The 12,525-nt window shown below is 43.1% G+C and overlaps 1 protein-coding gene across 2 annotated transcripts in view; it reads right to left on the bottom strand.

The window, feature by feature from the left end:
- The window catches only part of RBKS (ribokinase), a 250,625-nt gene that overhangs the window by 235,762 nt on the left and 2,338 nt on the right, over positions 1-12,525 (bottom strand). The window lies entirely within an intron of this gene.

Below are 12,525 nucleotides of genomic sequence, written 5' to 3' on the forward strand. Positions count from 1 at the left end.
TAAAGACAGAACTGGAGCCAGGAGAGCAGGAACTAGGAAGTATAAAAGCTCAAGGCACAGCTAGGTTAAGGAGGCCCAGAGGAAAGGAGTGATGCCCAACTGCATTTGCCTTCACCACCCATAGGAGCCAACTTTTCAAAATTATTGAGGGTGCTAAGCCCAATGGAAATAACCCCTTACTGAACCCCTACAAGTAATTTTCTCAATATTGGGGGTGCTCAATGTCACCACCTATGTGTGAACTTGAAACGTTATGGTCAGGTATGATCAGTGCCTTGAAGAACTAACCCTTTTACAAAGCCGCACGGCAGTGTGTGTCCACATTACTGCACTAGCAGCCATCAGAACGGTTTCGTAAAAGGAGGAGTAAGTGATTGATCCAGCCAGGGGTTGGCTGGTGAATGTTATTGACTGGAGACCAGTGCATGCCATGGCCTGCAGGAGGCCTACTGGAGGACTTTTGTTTACACCTCAAAATACCTCACTCCCTTGTTTGATATACTCACTAAAGATATATGATAGTGTCTCTTCACATTTCAGAAAAACACACTGGTTACAAATGCATGCTACAGTCATGTTCAAATGTTTCCGTTTTAGTTACAAAGTCCTTTATGGTCTAGCTCCACAGTATTTAATTGATCTTTTTTTTTTGTTTTCCCACAAAACGTTAGGCTCATGAGAACAAAGGCCATGCTTTCTTTTCCCTCTATGAGGGTTTTTAAAAGATTGAGATTATTATTTAGCCTTTTTTTCATTTCAGGCTGCCCGTCTTGACAAAGCTATTCAAACCTCTCTTCTCTCTAGTATAAATTACATATCTTTGTGAAAACAAATCAAAAGCTACTTATTCAAGAAATATGTTCTAAATTCTGATGTTTGATGCCTTTTTATGCTTCGATTTATTATAGGAATAGCATTGCAAAGAATAGATTGAATGTTGAACTTCCTGGAAATGTCCAGTTTCTTTTTTATGAGATCCACATTGAACCACCAGGTATATAGCGGAATACAAATAGTGTTGTTAATGTTAAGCTAAGGACTAGTTTGTGTTATTTTCCCCCTTGCCTATGAAGCTAACAGGGCCCATACCTAGCACCTTCAATAAGGCATTATTTGTTAATCTTGAACGATGTGTCTCCAATTTATCCTTGCTCCAGGGCACACCCTCATTCACTTTATTGCAACCTTCATAACTTTGGTTTAAATGAAAGTATTGTAATGACTAAAAAACAAAAAAAATGCTTGAAACTTTCTCTTTTATTGCATGTATTTATTTTTCTATATAGTCACTGTTATTTGCTACATATTTCTCCCAACAATGGACAAATTTTTGAAAGATGTTGCAAAAGAACTGCACATTTCATTTCTTCAACCAGTTGCTCACAGTCCTTTCCACCTCTTCATTCAAGTTGAACAGATACCCCAAAATTATTTCTTCAATTTTGGAAATGAATGGCAGGCAAAGGGTGAGACCCATCTTCGCAAATGCCTCTGTGGTATTCCCTGTCTAGGTTAGAGGTGGTCTCGGGTGGAGCCACAACGTAGTCGGTTAGCAGTGAAATTTGACCTGCAAACTAGCTAAGGCCCCCTTTTACAAAGCTGCGGCAGCCACGCAGCAATGCCGACACAGCCCATTCGGCATTACCGCACCTACAGGTGCTAGAGCGGCTTTGTAAAAGGGAGCCTAAGTAAGTCTGAATATCAGCCGGTGCCTGGTTAACTTCTGGGTCAGCACACATACCTAAATATTCACTGCCAGGGGCTGCGCAGGGTTAGTTCAACCATCAGCTGTGGGCGGCTTAGAAGCTGTTTCTAGCCACAGGCTGAATATTTCCCCTAGATTATAAGCCCCCTGCAGCCAAGAAAGCGTTTTAGAAGCCGTATTTGCAATTCCCACATGGAAATTCCAGCATTTACACTGGGAAATGGCATGCATGTCATAAATAGTGATTTTCAAAAAGGACTAAATTTACATGCAGATGTCCAAAGTATGTAGAAATTGCAAGGGGGAGCTGCGTTGGGGATGTGGTTTGGTCATGGTTTGGATGAGTTCAAAAATCTTTGTGTGTTCCCATTTTGTAAAGGAAATGTTAATGACCTAATACTTCCATGTGGAAATTTACAGCTGCTTCCTGGCGTGTATATATTTTTAAAAAGTTCTCATATTTGGCCAGCCCTTTACAGGAAGAGTTAAGAGAGTTAGTCTTCTTAATCTTCTGTTATTGAATTCTCCTGTCAAATTGATAATAAAGACTGCTGCCTCTGTGTTTAATTAACAGCTTTTTTTTGTTGTTACATTTGTACCCCGCACTTTCCCACTCATGGCAGGCTCAATGCAGCTTCCATATTATATACAGGTACTTATTTGTACCTGGGGCAGTGGAGAGTTAAGTGACTTGCCCAGAGTCACAAGGAGCTGCCTGTGGCTGAAGTGGGAATCGAACTCAGTTCCTCAGTTCCCCAGGACCAAAGTCCACCACCCTAACCACTAGGCCACTCCTCCACTGTTGCTACTATTTGAGATTCTACATGGAATGTTGCTATTCCACTAGCAACATTCCATGTAGAAGTCGGCCCTTGCAGATCACCAATGTGACCGCACAGGCTTCTGCTTCTGTGAGTCTGACGTCCTGCACGTACGTGCAGGACGTCAGACTCACAGAAGCAGAAGCCTGCGCGGCCACATTGCTGATCTGCAAGGGCCGACTTCTAGTGGAATAGCAACATTCCATGTAGAATCTCAAATAGTAGCAACATTCCACGTAGAATCTCCAATAGTAGCAACATTCCATGTAGAATCTCCAATAGTATCTATTTTATTTTTGTTACATTTGTACCCTGCGCTTTCCAACTCATGGCAGGCTCAATGCGGTTTACATGGGGCAATGGAGGGTTAAGTGACTTGCCCAGAGTCACAAGGAGCTGCCTGTGCCTGAAGTGGGAATCGAACTCAGTTCCTCAGTTCCCCAGGACCAAAGTCCACCACCCTAACCACTAGGCCACTCCTCCACTGTTGCTACTATTTGAGATTCTACATGGAATGTTGCTATTCCACTAGAAGTCGGCCCTTGCAGATCAGCAATGTGGCCGCGCAGGCTTCTGCTTCTGTGAGTCTGACGTCCTGCACATACGTGCAGGACGTCAGACTCACAGAAACAGAAGCCTGCGCAGCCTTCTACATGGAATGTTGCTAGTGGAATAGCAACATTCCATGTAGAATCTCCAATAGTAGCAACATTCCACGTAGAATCTCCAATAGTAGCAACATTCCATGTAGAATCTCCAATAGTATCTATTTTATTTTTGTTACATTTGTACCCTGCGCTTTCCCACTCATGGCAGGCTCAATGCGGCTTACATGGGGCAATGGAGGGTTAAGTGACTTGCCCAGAGTCACAAGGAGCTGCCTGTGCCTGAAGTGGGAATCGAACTCAGTTCCTCAGGACCAAAGTCCACCACCCTAACCACTAGGAAACTCCATTTTTGCACATATAGGTTTGCTAAATGGCTGACACACGTGTGTAAGTTGGCAAGTTTCATTCCATTGATTTTTCGCATGTGTATATTTGTAAAATAGGTGCTCCTGCAACACATGTTAGCAAGTATTCGTGCACTCCTGCAGGTAGGTTAGGAAAGGCTCTATGTCAGAAAATTTCTTTTTCTAAAATATTACCAGAACTAAGCATGTCTTGACCTGGATGTCTCAATTCCAATATCTTTGTTTTGTGTAAAATGGGGCTCTTGTCATTTTTATAAGTTTATGTGCTGCAGTCCTGTACAGAAACTCAATGTGGTAAACAAAGATAAACATTGTATATATGTAACAGCTGAACATATAAGTTAAACCTATAAGTTTTGATGCATAAATCTCAGGTGTAACTAAACATAAGAAATTTGTTTGAAGTTATATACGGATTTTCAATAGTTGCACTTAACACATTTTAGTCCACTGACGATACACTTAACTTTAAAAGTTATAAGGCGGTCATGCCAGTGAATATTGACATTGTTAAACAATAATAGTATGTCACATATACTTGGGTAGGGGAAATAAAGTTTTCACAGTACTTCCCCTTTAAAAAACTGCATAGGTATAAAACTTCAGAGGTAGGTGGCATTGTATAGAGTAGACTAACCAAATTATTGAGCCATGAGCTTTTGAGGAACAGCATCCACTTTGTCAGATGAGTTTAGGTGGTGGCAGTGGTGTGCTGGAGCAGGCTCTCACAGGCTCGCAAGATCCGGTTGTTAATTTTTTGAGAATTTTGGGAGCCGGTTGGTAAAGTAGGGCCCTCCATGGCTACTTTAACAACTGGCTCCCAAAATGTGGGCTTGGGCCCCCTGCTGAATTCTCTTTTACTTTGTTGGTGGGGATGCTGAGCCCTGCCAGCCAAGTAAATAGACTGCTGCTGCTTCTCGCTCCTTGTTTCCAGCTCTGAGCAGCAGGCTGGGACTTCTGGAGCATGTGAGAGAAGTTCCAGCATGCTGCTCACAGCAAGACGTTGGGAGTGGTGGAGGTCCATGTATTGGCTGCCAGCAAAGGTATGCCTAGCGTGCCTGCACGAAGGGAGGGAGGAGAGAGAGGCAAGTGTTGCGCCCCCCCCCCCCCACACCCGGCCACCCCTGGCCCTTCCAACTGCAGAGCTGGCTATGTCCAGAGAAAGAGCCTGTTAAAAATTTACCAGCACACCCCTGGGTGGTGGGTAAATATACCCAAAGAAACATGGGAAGAAGTGTGATGCAGAGTATAGGGCAGTGGTTTATTCATAGGGATTTATTAACCAGCTTCATGAAGAGATTCACCCAAGGCAGTGTACAGCAGGTACAGTTTAACATGAAACTTTCAATTTTGTTAACCGCATTGTAAGTTTCATGTCAAACTGTACGTGCTATATACTGCCTTGGGTGAATCTCTTCATAAAGCCCAATAAATAAATAAACTGGTTCCCAAACCTGTTCCTGGAGGCACCTCAGCCAGTCAGGTTTTCAGGATAGCCACAATGAATATTCATGAGAGAGATCTACATGTACTGCCTCCCCTGCATGCAAAATCTCTCTCATTAATATTTATTGTGGATATCCTGAAAATCTGACTAGCTGGGAGTCTCCAGGACCATGTTTGGGAACCACTGATGAACAGTAAGACATGCGATAAACTGCTTGACAGAGTTTACAATCCATCCAAGACAGACAAACAGGACTACCAACAGATTGCAGAGTTTCATTTTTTAATGGAATGATTAAAATAACATGGGTATTAAATAGGCAAATAAGGGGTTAATATTTAAAAAACAGCTTCAAAAAGGTTGGGTTTTTAGTCTGCATTTGAATAAGGCCAGAGATAAAGCATGTCATATCAACTTAGGAAGTCCACCCAGGCATATGGCGCAGCAAGATTAAAGGAGGAGTCTGGAGTTGACGGTGGAGAAGATGTGTATATATAAGAGTGACTCACCCAATGAATGGAGTTTCTGGGGAGGGGTTTATGGAGAGTTAAGAGAGGAAAGATAAGGAGGAGCTGCAGAATGCATGCACTTGAAAGAGTCAATAAGAGAAGTTTGAACTCTATGCGGAAATGAATAGGGAGCCAGTGAAGTGATTGGACAATAGAAGTTATATGAGTGTTGTAACATTGGCTGAAGATAAGTCATGCAGCAGAATTTTGAATAAATTGACTTGAACAGCGATAGTTCAGTGGGAGACCTGTGAGGAGCGGGATGCAGTAGTCTAGGAGGGAGCTGATGAGAGTGCACATAATGGTTTAGGTAGTGTATTCAGTAAGGAAGACATACATTTTGGTGATGACTTTTGTGGTTTTCTGGGTCTTGCAGTGTCCCAGTAAGTAGAACCGACTTTTCAGCCATCATGCTGTAGCTTTTTTCAGAGTGTGCTGTATGGGTTGCAGTTTGAATTTATATAGTGGGTTCTCATACTGCCTACCTCAAACCCCAACCAATCAGGTTTGAGAACTTACTATATAAAGACAAACTCAAAGTATACCCTGAAGAAAGCTACACCATGATGGCTGAAACATTGGCTCCGCTTGGATGCAGCAAAACCTGGACAACTGCAACAATCATGACACCAGCCATGGAAGCCTAACAGAATGAATTTTGGTGATATTATAGAGAAAAGGTTTTAGCAGTCTGTTGGATATAGGCAGAGAAAGAGCAAGAGGAGTCAAAGATGACCCCAAGGTTATGAGCTGAAGATGGCAGTATTATCCACAAACATAAAGAATGGGGGGAAGAGAATTGGGATTAAGGGGAAAATAAGAAGCTCAGCGTTGGTTATGTTCAGTTTCATATAGTTGTGGGACTTCCAGGCAGCAATGTCAGACAGGCAGGCTGAGATCTGGGCCTGGATTCCTGGTGAAATTTCAGGTACAGAGAGACATATCTTGGAGCCATCAGCATAAAGATGGCACTAAAAACCATGGAAGGTCAGAACCCCAAGGGAACAAGTTTAGAAAGAGAAGAGAAGAGGTTCCGAGACAAAACCCTGAGGAACTCCGAGTGATAGTGAGATAGCAGAGTAGGATGATCCACCAGATCACACACTAAAAGTGCAATGGGAGAGATAAAATCAAGGGGGTGAAACCACCCTAGGGCGGAGCATCCCTAACAATCACAGATAAACACAAAGGAGTACGTGTGTGATGACACTTCTGATCAAGGAAGACAGGACGCTTGAGTCCAAAACAAAGCGTTCATTATATCAATTGCACCACCTAAACGCAACATGGTGCCTTGTTTGGCGTTTTCATCTGCGATAGGAGTCTAGATGTGCAGCCAAATAAAACAAGAGACAGGCAATACTGCCTTCAAACTTTAAAACAAGTGTTTATGCCTTAAGGACATGGAGTGCAGTTCTTTGTAGAAAACAATGACAGTGGCAGTGAACAGCATGTTCAAATAGCTTGGATCTGAAATGAAGGAGGGAGACAGGATGACTGTTGGACGGGAAAGATTTTTGAAGGGTGGTGTAATCACAGCATGTTTGAAGGCAACAGGTGTGATAGAAAGTGACAAGTTGAAGATATGACAGTAATGGAGACAAACCTGAGTAGATAGGTGGGAGTGGAATCAGAGAAACAGGTAATGCATTTGGAGGAGAAGATGCACAGTTTGTTCCCTTGTGTTTTTAGAAAAGTAAGAAAGGATGGCAAGGATTGAAAGGAGGATGCGAGAATGACGTGTGGGAAAGAGATATAGGTGACACAGAAAACTCAAGATTAACCTTGGGAATCTTGTCATTGAAGTACTCAGCCATAGTCTGGGCAGAAAGTGAAAGTGAGAGGGTTAGAGATGGAGGCACTCTGAGGAAGGACTTAAGCATAGCAAAGAAATATGCAGGTTGGAGGCAAGAGAGTTTGTCAATAAAAGGGGAACTGGCACTGTTTTCAGTTTTGCACATGGCCCACTCACGCTTATGTTCTCAGTTTTCCATTTTTATTTATCATCAATATGCAGGGAAATCAACAATAAGCAGGGAGAACTGGCTATATATCCACATCAGAAAGGTTACAAGAGCTGCCAAATAAACTATTGCTAGGAGAGAGACTTTTTGGCCAGTCCTGCTTTACAACTTGCATCTTAAAACAGCATGGTATTTGTAGCTATTTCTACCCATCTAAATCTGTGTTGCATGCCCTATTTGGAAGTGCTTATCCCACTGCCTCTGCATGTGTCTCCACTGTTGGAAGCGCATCGATCTAGAGACATTTTGGACACATTCCCCTTCCCTCTAGGTTTCCCTAATCCTTCCATCCATTCCTACTCTTCCCCAATATCTCTTGTAGGTTTTTCTGCTGTATTAGCTTCATTTTACTGCATTGGCGTCTGCCTTTGTGGTCTGTTGTAAGCCACATTGAGCCTGACACTGTTGGGAAACTGTGGGGTACAAATGAGATAAATAAATAAATAATGAACCATGATAGGTTAGTTTGAAATGCAGGACCGACCTACAATCTCCCCACTGATATGGCAAATTAGCAAACTGCCCACGTGATGTAAAGTGTGGGTTTATACGACAGGGGAAGCATTTTCGGGAACATTAGTTTTCTATTATTTTAACTAATCTCTGTGGTAGGGTCATGCAATGTCAAAGCTGTCACTATGGGGCCCTTTTACAAAGTGGCGGTAAGCCCAACGTGGGCTTACCGCTCACTAAAAAGGAAGTACCACCGAGCTACCGTAGCAGCCCAGTGGTAGTTCCCACCCCCAGCGCGCTATTTTTTAATTTCTTGTGCAAAGGGGAAAAGGATAGTGATAGGAGTGTACTACCGTCCGCCTGGCCAGGACGAACAGACGGATGCGGAAATGTTAAAGGAAATCAGGGACGCAAACAAACTGGGCAACACAATAATAATGGGGGATTTCAATTACCCGCATATAGACTGGGTTAATGTAACATCTGTACACGCAAGGGACATAAGATTTCTTGATGAAATCAAGGACAGCTTCATGGAACAGCTAGTTCAGGAGCCGACAAGAGAAGGAAAAATACTAGACTTAGTCCTTAGTGGTGCTCATGATCTAGTGCAGGGGGTAACGATACGAGGGCCGCTTGATAACAGTGATCATAATATGATCGGTTTTGATATTGGCATTGAAGGAAGTGAAACTAGGAAATCAAGTACGCTAGCGTTTAACTATAGAAAAGGTGATTACGACAAAATGAGAAAAATGGTGAAAAAAAGACTGAAAGGAGCAGCTCGCAGAGTAAAAAACTTGCATCAGGCGTGGATGCTGTTTAAAAACACCATCCTGGAGGTTCAGGACAAATATATTCCACGTATTAGAAAAAAGGGAAAAAAGACTAAACGTCAGCCGGCGTGGCTAAACAGTAAGATAAAGGAAATCATTAGAGCCAAAAAACAATCCTTCAGAAAGTGGAGAAGAGAACCAACTGAAAGTAACAGGATAGATCATAAGGAATGCCAAGCCAAATGCAAAGCGGAGATAAGGAGGGCAAAAAAGGACTTTGAGAAGAAATTAGCGTTGGAAGAAAAATACATAGTAAAAATTTTTTTAGATACATTAAAAGCAGAAAACCGGCCAAAGAGTCGGTTGGGCCGCTGGACGAAAATGGTGTTAAAGGGGCGATCAAGGAGGACAAAGCCGTAGCGGAGAAATTAAATGAATTCTTTGCTTCGGTCTTCACCGAGGAGGATTTGGGGGGGGACACCGGTGCCAGAAAGAATATTTGAAGCGGGGGAGTCGGAGAAACTAAACAAATTCTCTGTAACCTTGGAGGATGTAATGGGTCAGTTCAGCAAGCTGAAGAGTAGTAAATCACCGGGACCTGATGGTATTCATCCCAGAGTATTAATAGAACTAAAAAATGAACTTGTGGAGCTACTGTTAGAAATATGCAATCTGTCCCTAAAATCGAGTGTAGTACCGGAAGACTGGAGGGTAGCCAATGTTACTCCGATTTTTAAGAAGGGTTCCAGAGGAGATCCGGGAAATTATAGACCGGTGAGTCTGACGTCGGTGCCGGGCAAGATGGTGGAGGCTATTATTAAGAATAAAATTGCAGAGCATATACAAAAACATGGACTGATGAGACAAAGTCAGCACGGATTTAGTGAAGGGAAGTCTTGCCTCACCAATCTAATGCATTTTTTGAGGGGGTAAGCAAACATGTGGACAATGGGGAGCCGGTTGATATTGTATATCTGGATTTTCAGAAGGCGTTTGACAAAGTGCCGCACGAAAGACTCCTGAAGAAATTGCAGAGTCATGGAATCGGAGGTAGGGTATTATTATGGATTAAGAACTGGTTGAAAGATAGGAAGCAGAGAGTAGGATTGCGTGGCCAGTATTCTCAGTGGAGGAGGGTAGTTAGTGGGGTCCCGCAGGGGTCTGTGCTGGGTCCGTTGCTTTTTAATGTATTTATAAATGACCTAGAGATGGGAATAACTAGTGAGGTAATTAAATTCGCCGATGACACAAAATTATTCAGGGTCGTCAAGTCGCAGGAGGAATGTGAACGATTACAGGAGGACCTTGCGAGACTGGGAGAATGGGCGTGCAAGTGGCTGATGAAGTTCAATGTTGACAAGTGCAAAGTGATGCATGTGGGTAAGAGGAACCCGAATTATAGCTACGTCTTACAAGGTTCCACGTTAGGAGTTACGGATCAAGAAAGGGATCTGGGTGTCGTCGTCGATGATACGCTGAAACCTTCTGCTCAGTGTGCTGCTGCGGCTAGGAAAGCGAATAGAATGTTGGGTGTTATTAGGAAGGGTATGGAGTCCAGGTGTGCGGATGTTATAATGCCGTTGTATCGCTCCATGGTGCGACCGCACCTGGAGTATTGTGTTCAGTACTGGTCTCCGTATCTCAAAAAAGATATAGTAGAATTGGAAAAGGTACAGCGAAGGGCGACGAAAATGATAGTGGGGATGGGACGACTTTCCTATGAAGAGAGGCTGAGAAGGCTAGGGCTTTTCAGCTTGGAGAAGAGACGGCTGAGGGGAGATATGATAGAAGTGTATAAAATAATGAGTGGAATGGATCGGGTGGATGTGAAGCGACTGTTCACGCTATCCAAAAATACTAGGACTAGAGGGCATGAGTTGAAGCTACAGTGTGGTAAATTTAAAACGAATCGGAGAAAATTTTTCTTCACCCAACGTGTAATTAGACTCTGGAATTCGTTGCCGGAGAACGTGGTACGGGCGGTTAGCTTGACGGAGTTTAAAAAGGGGTTAGATAGATTCCTAAAGGACAAGTCCATAGACCGCTATTAAATGGACTTGGAAAAATTCCGCATTTTTAGGTATAACTTGTCTGGAATGTTTTTACGTTTGGGGAGCGTGCCAGGTGCCCTTGACCTGGATTGGCCACTGTCGGTGACAGGATGCTGGGCTAGATGGACCTTTGGTCTTTCCCAGTATGGCACTACTTATGTACTTATTGCATTTGTATCCCACATTTTCCAACCTATTTGCTGGCTCAATGTGGCTTACATTATTCTGTCCTGGCGATCGCCATTTCTGGAGTGCGAGATACAAGTGGTATTACATTAGAACATGATTGGCATAGTAGATTAAACAGTCAGTTATAAAGAGTTCATTATCGGAATTAGAGATAAGGTGGTATTGCGTTAAAGTTCATTCGTGGTAGAGTAGTCTATAGTAATCCAGTATAGTGAGTTGGGTTTTATCTAGTTCAGGCTTGAGTTTCGTTGACTGGTAGTTAGGCTGTATCGTTGTGGTATGCCTTTTTGAACAGGTTGGTCTTCAGTAGTCTCCGAAAGTTAGTTAGGTCGTGGATTTTTCTCACGGCTAGTGGTAAGGCATTCCATAGCTGCATGCTTATGTAGGGGAAGCTGGATGCATGTGTTAGTTTATATTTTAGACCTTTGCAGTTAGGATAGTGGAGATTCAGGAATGTGTGTGCTGATCTATTAGCGTTCATGGGTGGTAAGTCTATGAGGTCTGACGTGTAGACTGGAGCCTCTCCGTAAATGATTTTATGAACCAGGGTGCAGATTTTGAACGTAATACGTTCTTTTATTGGGAGCCAGTGTAATTTTTCTCTTAGGGGTTTGGCACTTTCGTATTTCGTTTTTCCAAATATGAATCTGGCTGCTGTGTTTTGGGCTGTTTGGAGCTTCTTGATGATTTGTTCTTTACATCCAGCATATAGTGAATTGCAGTAATCTAGGTGACTTAGCACCATTGATTGTACCAGGTTGCGAAATATTTCTCTTGGGAAGAAAGGTTTTACTCCTTTTGAGTTTCCACATTGCTTGGAACATTTTCTTTGTTGTATTTTTCGCGTGGTTTTCTAGTATGAGATTTCGGTCAATTGTAACTCCGAGTATTTTCAGGCTTTCTGAAACAGGTAGGGTATGTTTTGGAGTGTTTATAGTGGTGGGTTTGCTCGTGGGGTACAAATGAGATAAATATCATATCCGGTACTACAAATATGTTTATTTTTGTAGCGCCGGTGTGCACCCGCCCGTAATCAGGCAGTGCCGCGAGCTGCCCAGTTACCGCTGGGTTAGTGTGGGAGCCCTTGCTGCCACCTCAATAGGTGGCGGTAAGCGCCCCCCCCCCCCCAAATGGCTGCATGGCAAATGCTTCACTTGCTGCACAGCCCTTTCCTAAAGAAAGACCTACCTTTTACCTGCTGTGGTAAAAGCGGTCCTTGGTGCACATCAAAATCACACACTGACACCAGCGTAGGCCCCCTTTTGCCACAGCTTGGAAAAAAGGGACCCTATGTGATTGCTATCTAACACAGCTCGACTGAATCTGAAAATGAGGTAAATTTTACTCTAATAAAGAGGTAAAGGGTCATGGATTTGATACACTGCCTTTCTTTGGGTATAACCAAGTGGTTTGCTTATGGATACTCCCAGGAAGCCGTTTAAAGTATAACAAACTAATGACTTCACAATATATGTACTTATTTAGAAGGGCGACGAAAATGATAAAGGGGATGGGACGACTTCTCTATGAGGAAAGGCTAAAGCGGCTAGGGCTCTTCAGCTTGGAGAAAAAGTGGC

The sequence above is a fragment of the Microcaecilia unicolor genome, chromosome 3, assembly GCF_901765095.1.
Source record: "Microcaecilia unicolor chromosome 3, aMicUni1.1, whole genome shotgun sequence".
Lineage (NCBI taxonomy): Eukaryota > Metazoa > Chordata > Amphibia > Gymnophiona > Siphonopidae > Microcaecilia > Microcaecilia unicolor.